This window comes from Gavialis gangeticus, unplaced genomic scaffold, assembly GCF_001723915.1.
Source record: "Gavialis gangeticus isolate Ggan-Ray unplaced genomic scaffold, GavGan_comp1, whole genome shotgun sequence".
Lineage (NCBI taxonomy): Eukaryota > Metazoa > Chordata > Crocodylia > Gavialidae > Gavialis > Gavialis gangeticus.
The window spans coordinates 37,449,228-37,458,253 of NW_017729004.1; positions in this window are offsets into that span (position 1 = coordinate 37,449,228).

Genomic DNA, 9,026 nt, shown 5'->3' on the forward strand with positions numbered 1-9,026 from the left:
TGAGAGAGAGCTGGTATACAGACACATACCAGTTGTCAGGCTCAACTCTGCTTGGCATGTGGAAACCCTGTTTTTGGGGGGACCTGTGATTAAAGTAATTCAAAAACAGTTTCTTCCAAACAAATTCATTCCAGAGTACACAGCGTACAGGCTGAGCCTTACCCCTACTATCATTTTTCCTGAAAGCTTCTGAGTTCCCTCCAGCCTTGTTACCTTGTTATCTCTGGATTGGAAGACACGGCCTGCTTTCTGCAGTTTCTGTGCCCCTCTCTCTCTTTATCTCTTTGAATTCCTGTCAGGACTCAGAGATGCTCCCTGAGTTGCCCACAATAACTCATTCAACCACTTTTCTTTTTCTAGACCCAGGTGTCATTTTGACAATCCCCTTTGATCCTGGCCTTGGGCATACAAAAAGCAAACCTTCAGAAACTAGTTGGAAGCTGGGGCATTCCTCAATTAACAGTTTTCCTATTGTTTCCACAAGGGCACCTGACACTCTCTTGACTGTAGCTCACAAAAATGTGAATTTTACTTCACATTGAATAATTGCTTCACAGCACATTAGATATGGGAAAGAACATATAGTACACAAGAGACGGGCTACCATTCCTGGCCTCTGGTTACATACACAAAGGTCTCTGGTTACATCACCAGACTAGTAGCATGCCATCAATCCAGAAGTGGATCAGAGACGGTTTGGAACTGGGGGGCCTTATGATTTCCAGAACCTAGAAATCTCAGAGCAGAGCCTCAGCTGGCTTTATACTTTAAGTTATTTAAACTGAAGTTGTTTAAACTGAGTGCCTGCTTCTCCTCAGGTCTAACCTCCATTTTCATCTAAGTGTCTAGCCCAGTGATTCATAGAATCATAGAAAATTTGGGTTGGAAGGAACCTCATGAGGTCATCTAGTCCAACCCCTGCCTAAAGCAGGACCATCCTCAACTAGATCATCCTAGCCAAGGCTTTGTCTACTCAGGTCTTAAAAATTTCCAAAGATGGAGGTTCCATAAGCTGTCTGAGTAGTCTGTTACAGAGCTTTACTACCCTCCTCATGAGAAAGTTTCTCTTAATATTTAACCTAAACTTCCATTGCTGCAACTGGAGATCACTGCTCCTTGTTCTGTCATCTGCTACCACTGAGAACAGCGCAGCTCCATCCTCTCCAGAGCTACCCTTCAGGTAGTTGAAGGTTGCTATTAAGTACCTGAAGGGTGGTTACAAAGAGCAGGGTTTGAAATAAGGGGGGACTGGGGGGCCTGAGCCCCCCCATAAGAGACAAGAGTTTCCAGCTGCCACTACCACAGACCCCCCGCCAAAGGTCATAGTGTAATTTGAACCCTGACAAAGGAGCTAAACTGTTCTCTGTGGTTGCAGACAGCAGAACAAGGAGCTGTGGTGCCACAGCACCCTAGGATGCACTGAGAGTCTTTCAATAGTGCCATGGGGTGACAATGTTAGCACTGTTTGATGTACAAACATGATTCACAAGATACACCCAGAGATTTCAAACAGGAATTCATAGTTTTAAAAATCTTCAGACTTGTTGTGGTCTTTTTGATTTCTTTTCAACAGAAGACTCACTCTATTATTTTTCTGTGGTCAAAAAATGAGTAAAAGCTAAGAGCTGGCATTTTCTCAGGGGTGCCTCAGGTCTAAAAAGGTTGAGAATCACTGGTCTGGTCTGTCTGGTTACAATAACAGTCTTGAAAATGCAAGCTGATCACTACAACTATAGGGCTGTCACAATCAGCAGTTACAGCTCTCCTCACTGCTTTATTTTGGGCTGGCCTCTAGAATCTATGAAGGAATAGGGCCACCGATTTCTGAAAGAACTTCAGACCAAATATAGCTGCACAGATCAATGCTGTCTAGCCTGCCCAAGATAGCGCTGATGTCACTGTGAGGTGCTCTCACCAACCACCTGCTGCTAAACCAGTTGCCTGTACTGAGCAGCAAATGTATATTTGTAAGCTAGGAGAGGTAACTCAGGATGCAGACACACCTAACAATTGAACTGTTCTAAGATGTCAACTGGGAACTGGTTCCCAGTTGTTGCAGCACAGGGTATGGACAGACATAACAACTGAACCATTCCTAAATGTCTCTGATTGGGAAGCAGTTCACAATTGTATGAAGTGCTCTGGCTATGATACCAGGGGGTGGGAGTATGAATGCCTTCCAGCAGGCAATTAGGGGAGGGAGTGCTTGCACCCATGCTTTGGGGTTCCACCAGGGAGAAGACTTGTGACTGGGGATGTTTTCACTTTTTTGCTTTCCCTTCTCTCCTAAATATGAGTTTGATAAAACTCAGTAGCTTGGAACTAACTAAAGCCTGCAATGTTGGCCTGACTTGGGGTGCCTGGGAGTAAGGGAGTGCCCAGATCCATGCTTTTTGATGCCCAGGGGCTGGGGGGAGGGGCATAATGAGGGGCTGCAGTCAAGTAGGGAGTGAGGACCCAGCTGGTTGTTAGAAAGATAGCTTTTAGTGAACAAGCAGTGCAAAGGAGCTGATTGATAAATAGTGCTAACGAAAGGGAAGAAAAGAGTGGGGTGCAGTTGAGCCAGGAGGGTTTGGGGTGGGGGAGGAGTGATGCAGTGTGGGATACCTAGAAGATCAAGCAGACCCATGTCACGGAATGTTTGCTGCTCACATATAATACCGTAAACCAGTTCAAAATAGTATGTGGTTTTCAAGGTACACTTTTGAACCATTCCAGGTGGCTCAAAACCAGTTAAACAGGCTTGTACTTGTGTCTGCTACAGGTCTGAATAATATTTAAACTGGTCTAAATGTTATATGTATCATGAACAGCAACATGGTCTGTGCATAGGATCGACAACAAAGTGCTCCTGCATTCTAATTCTGGGGCAGACTCCTCTGATGCTTCAGTCAAGTCATTTAACTTTTCTGCCTTAATTGTCACATCTGTAAAATGGAGTGATAATATTTACACTTGGATGCTTATCTTGCTGGAATCATTTGACATCAGCTGACTTCCTGCCCCTTGGGCAGGGGGTTGAACCCGATGATCTTGTGAAGTCCCTTCCAGCCCTAATGTCTACGAAATCTATGAAACCAGAGAAAGCATTAGCAATAATTAATTTAGTACTATCCTTGCATTCATTCCAGGCTACACACAAAACCCTCTGAAAGATGTGGGAGGCTCAACGGCCCCTAATTTATAGGTGCTTGCAAAATGTTTCTATTATGCTAAGGGCCCAGGATAAGCAGATAAACAGGAGGCCAATGGTGATATGAAAGTTTCCCTCTTCCGTCTTCACCTCAAATTAGTTTGCTAAATGAGAGTTTTCTAAATTTGAAATGGGACTATAAACTCCAATCAGCCAATCCTGTCCCAAAATGCTTGGCTGACCCATATGTTACCCTGGCAGTGAGTCAGGAGTTATGATCTACTTTGGACTGAGTGTTATTGCTCCAGGAGTGTTTCCTGGCAGAAATGGCTTGCTGTTATTTTTCCCTTCACATAATAACAATATTTGCTAAGTGTATAAGTGCATTTCAACATGTGCATCACAGGGTCACATAGAAGTTCTTTTTGTATGAGGCACCTTTAAGCACAGTAAGGAGATCTGTATGATTTTACATTCAGCAAGTAACAGAAAGGAATAAAAATTACCATATAGGTCCCTGAATTCTGGGCAAGGCTTGTCTAGAGACCAGGAATATATAATGAAATCAGCATACTATGGCTGGCCACTTATTTTCTGAAGACTCCAATCTATTGTTATGAAAAAAGTGGTATAATAACATTGCCTTTATTCCTGCCATCGGCTGCCCAGACTGGGCACAGCTTCTCCTGCCATCCCTCTCCATTCCAGATTGTTTTAGAAGCTGGCACATGCTCAGTGAATTTCTCTGAACAGTTGAGAGGATCTAAGGAGATAAGCATGTAACACTAGGCACATCTACACATGCTATTAATGTGCTAGGCTTACTGTGCAGTATTTTACTAAGCTGTAGGCCTTCCCAGGAGTATGATTACAGTGCAGTACAGGGCTGCTCCTGTCCTGCTCTGCCCTCCTGCAGCAGCAAGGGTGGAGTCTCCAGGCTCCTCTGGGGTGCTAGCTCAGGGGCTGGCAGGGGACACGGGACCAGTCCCAATGCACAGGGGACCAAGAGAGCTCTGCCAGCTGCAGCAGCAGCTGTCTCCTGGCCCTGTGCACATCGGGAGAGGTCCTGATGTGTACGGGCCAGAAGACAGCTGCTGTTGCAGCTGGCAGAGCTCTCCCACCCTGTCCATGTCCGGACACACTGCTGCCAGCCAGCCCAGTGCCAAAGGGGGCTTCCCCACCGAGCAACTAAATGGCGCAGAGCTATCCCACTGGTGGGGCAGCTGCCAGCAAGCCATCAGTTAGGTGGGAAATCCTGGCCCAGCTGGGGCTGGCGGGGAGCTATCCCACCAGTTGGTTAGCTGTCAGCAAGCCCCCAATCCCCACCCAGCCAAGAGCTGGCCAAGCCAGGGGCTTGCTGGCAGCTGCCCACTGGTGAGACAGCTCCCATTCAACCCCTGGCTGAGTGGAGAAGCAGAGAGCTCCACAGTCCCACAGTCCCAGCACTGCTCAGCTTCCAGCTCCTGTGGGGAGCCAGAAGCCGTGCAACACCGGGACAGGAGGGTGCAAAGAGCGACCCCATCCCGGCGCTGATTAGCTCCCAGCTCCTAGGGGGAGCCAAGAACTGAGCAGCCCAGAACTGGGCCGCTGCTTGTGTGGCTGACGGGGAGCAAATTTGCCCCTGGTCAGCATCTACATGAGAGCTACTGCATAGTAACTACTATGCAGTTAATCTACTACTTGTATTTATAGGTAATAGCTAACTGCACAGTAGACTAATTTACTATGCAGTAGCTGCTGCGCATGGTTATGTGGTGACGTCTTATTGCACAGTAGATTAGTCTACTGTGAAATAAAGTGACTTGTGTAGACGCACCATATTTTCTTAAGATAATAAATCATACTAATTACAGGAGGGGACTTCATAGGACAGACCAAAGTAGCTAGTCATTTTCACAAAAGTGTATAGTTTCAGGACCTTAAATGAAAAAAGAATTAGTAATGCATTTCTGAAGTATACCATCCCCATCCCTTGCATTCATTCTTTCCTACCTCAGGACTTATGTAGATTCAAAATGTTGGCTGGAAAGCAAGAGACTTGTTGTCTTTAAATATAGGAGACTCTTGCCTAAGGCGGCAGACTTGGCAGGTGCAGATCTGAAACACCATTTTTATATTGCCCCAAGCAATTTTTCTGGATAAGAAGAGAAATAGACCATATGGTCCTCTAAATTGATAATTCTTTAAATAAATGATCCTAGAATAAAAGGTTGCTAAAAGGAGGAAAGTCAGCATTGGGATTGTTTTGCATTTAAGAAGGAATGCCTACAGTTACCACTAACCAGTTGTTCTTAATAAGGATAGTGCAACATTCCCTTCCTGTGCAGGGCCATTTTACCTGCATATGGGTAATCCCCTCAAAAGAGATAACACACCTCATCTAATCTGATTATGCATGCCTACTGGTTTAGCTATGGGGAGAGGAAGGGGAATTAAATTTAAATCCCATCCCCATCTCAGCCATTATGCCGAGCTGTGCAAAGTGGCCTTAATGCAGCTCAGGGTCATCTGGCCCAAGAAGTAGTAGACAGGGTGAGGGAATATCATAGCAGTGATTAAGAAATAGGCAAATAACTCTTGCTTTAACCATTGTTGGGACAAATGCAACAAAAATGGTTGTGAATTCTAATATGAAAAGACCAGGGCATGCTGGAACAACTCCACTCCAGCCTACCAGGTCCATCTCCAGTATTTCATTTACAGCTTGTATGCTGAAAGACCAACTTTCACACCCAAGAGCTCAAACTTGCCATATGGTGCAAGCCCTGCCATGTGGTGTGAGTCAGCTGACTGAACTTCCCCTTTAGCACGATGCTGGAGTATTGATTTGCTATTATTGCTATATATTTACATTACATTAATGTCCAGAGACCATATTATGCTAGATTCTATGCAACCCCATATGCAAACATGGTTTCTGAGCTGACTCAAACACCCCCCTGTTTCAGGGAATATTCCTCTAATGTTCCCCTGCCCCATTCCCTGCAGCAGGGTAGGTTTTCCTTGGTGATCTACTCCACCAAATAATGACCAAACACACATCCAACAGGACTATCACCCTGGGTGGCAGCTTAAAGGGTAGTACATTTTAATTTTCTTCTAACAACATGAAAGCCAAAACACTTGCAACTAAACCAAAACATTTCTTCTGTATCAGGAGACTTCATTAGATGACTGAATTTTCCTGGCAACAAGAGGATTAGTCTGTCCCTCTCTCTATTTATTCCTTTCACGTTATATGGTCTATATAGTTACACACAGATTTTTTATTCTGTGCAAGTTTGCAAAAATTACTTTTCCATTGGGTTTCCTGCAGAATGGTTGTACTTCCCCTTGTTTCTCTGGTTTCAGCTGCTCAGTTGTCTCTTTATGAAGCATCTGGTAACTTCAATACAGTTACGGTTTTCAGATTTGCCATCTAGCCTTTGGACACTCTTCATTATAGGCTCCGAAGTCTTGTAATCTGTCTTTAACTACTCTTGTTTGTATCATCTGCCATCTTTTTATCAGAGTAGTTTTTCCCACAAGCATTCAGTTTTGTATCAATATGAAGTATTTGCTGTGGACTTCAAAGGCTTTGGATTCCATTTAGTCACTTGAGCTTTTCACACAGAGTACTTATAGTCTATTGAACTTTGGAAGCACTTTTGCAGATCTTCTTGTGTTTATTTGATCTGTAATTTCTGGATGACTCTTTAGCATTAGCAATTGTTTTAACAAGGTAGGTTAGGTATAAATCACTTCATTATAATTTGAGCTGGTGAGGCACAGTATGTTCTCTAGATGCGTCTAGATTCCACATGCTGTAATATGAATTACTTCCTGTTTTCTCTACCCCTTTAACAAGCTATACAGCTTCCCCTTCCAAAAAAATATTTCCTTATAAATATTAATATAAACAATGTATTGTTAATATTCACCAAGGCATAAATAACTATATTCCTACTATGTCTGAATAAATTTGATCCCAAATTTGATCTATGGGAAATTTTTATTTCTCATTTATCCATGTGGCTTGCTTTCTTTCCTGGCTCTTAGCTTTAGTATTGTGGTAGCTGTTCATTCACTGGCAAGCTGGTAAGGTACTCGTGCCTTTTCATCTTTATTAGTGATCATCACAAGTTATGCAAATTCCAGATTTTGGACTGTATCTATTTCCCACTGAGGTCAAGATTAATCTCCCATTGAGTATAATGTCAGCGAGACAAGGCCCTTATACAGTTTTTTGGTTTCAGTTTTTGTTCTGGGTTTAAAATACTTCCGCAGACTGTACCTGATGCAGTATGATGTGTTTTCAGAAGAGGGGATGGTATAATCATCAGTAGAAGATTTCATTTAATGTTGTGCCATTTTGGCTGCTCTGGTTGTTGCAAATTTGCACAGATGTACAAGCAGGAAAATTTGTCCAGGGCATCTCTTTATTTTCATGGAGGTAAATTACATTGCTAAATGCTGACATCTTAAGGGACCAATGGTCACTAGTGCAGGCTATCTGAGAGACCAAAATAATCTTAAGGAAATACTAAAGTATGGTAGGTGGCAGCTACCAGAAAATACTGACTTCCTAATGGTGATTTTCCTTTCCAAAACCCAGAAGCAAGGTCTTCCTTGAGAAGTCTTGACATAGTTCTCTTGTTTGGAAGGATCTGGGAAAGGAACAATGCTGGCATCTGGAGCCATGGAACCAGGATACCTGTGACAGAGACTTCCAGATAATACTGAGGTGTCCATAGTTCAAAGGACTGTGGAAGGGCCTGTTGAAAAGTGAAGCAAAATCTCTCCAGAACAAAAGAACCCAGTGTGGTAACTGGGAAGGCTGAGACACAGAAACTGAGTCAGTGGCACAGATCTGATGCTGAGCCTGTTACAGTAATCCTTGCCTTGTTGAAGATAACTTAAACTGACTCTATAGCTACATGAACAAACAAGTATGCACTTACAAGTGTTCAGGACTTTTCAACAGCTTACCCTTGCTAATTAGCAGTTTACAATGAAACATATTTCACTGCTTATGAATACAGGGTACTTTATTAGTTATAACCCCCTGTGGCAGGGCATTCAAGGTACCTACCACTTTAAGAAGTCAGGCAGCCTATAAAGCCACTGCCAGGTGCAGGGCAAGGCTGATTGGGAGTCAGCTGACCCAGGGAGCTACCAGGTGAGGCTAAACCTGATAGAGGGAGCCACCTAACGCCGGAGGAGGGCTAGGCTTGGAGCAAATATAAGTTCATCTTGAACCCTGTTGAGTAATATCTCAGCAGGATAGCTGCAGCTCCAGAAGGTAACACCTAAAGTAGGAACTAAGGAGTTGGAGGAAGTTCTTTATAGACCCAGGTGAGCCCAGAATGAGGGGCTCAGAGCATAAGACCTAGTGTGAGGCCTGGGGGGAGCCCAGATCGAGGGGCCCAGCATAGAAGACTGATTGTGGGGTCCAGGAAAAGCCCAGAGAGAGGGACTGAGAGCCAAAGAGACCTGCTAAGGACCCTAAGAGAGTGGACCTGTGAGTATGTGGGCTGGTAGGCTGGGGAACTGACCCCAATAGAATCTCACTGGCCTGCTAGCGGGCCCAGTCCCTAGAGAGGGGCTGAAGGCTAGAGGCAGCCACAGCAGGAGACTGCTGGAGCCAGAGAGGGGCTTAGAGCTCTCAACTGGCCCAAGGAGAGGCCACAGTCAGGAAGGACCACCACCAAAGAGGAAGAGGGATCAGGGGCTTGCAGCTCAGAATCATGAAAGACCAGCCAGGGCTATCTGAAAAGTAGGAGGGCCCAGGACAGAAGGTGGTAGAAGGAGCAGCCCAGAAAATCTCACTGGCTTGCTAGCAGGGCAAGGGCCCAGAGAGGAGCCAAAGGCTGAAGGCAGCCAGGGCAAGACTTCTGGAGCCAGAGTTCTCAAC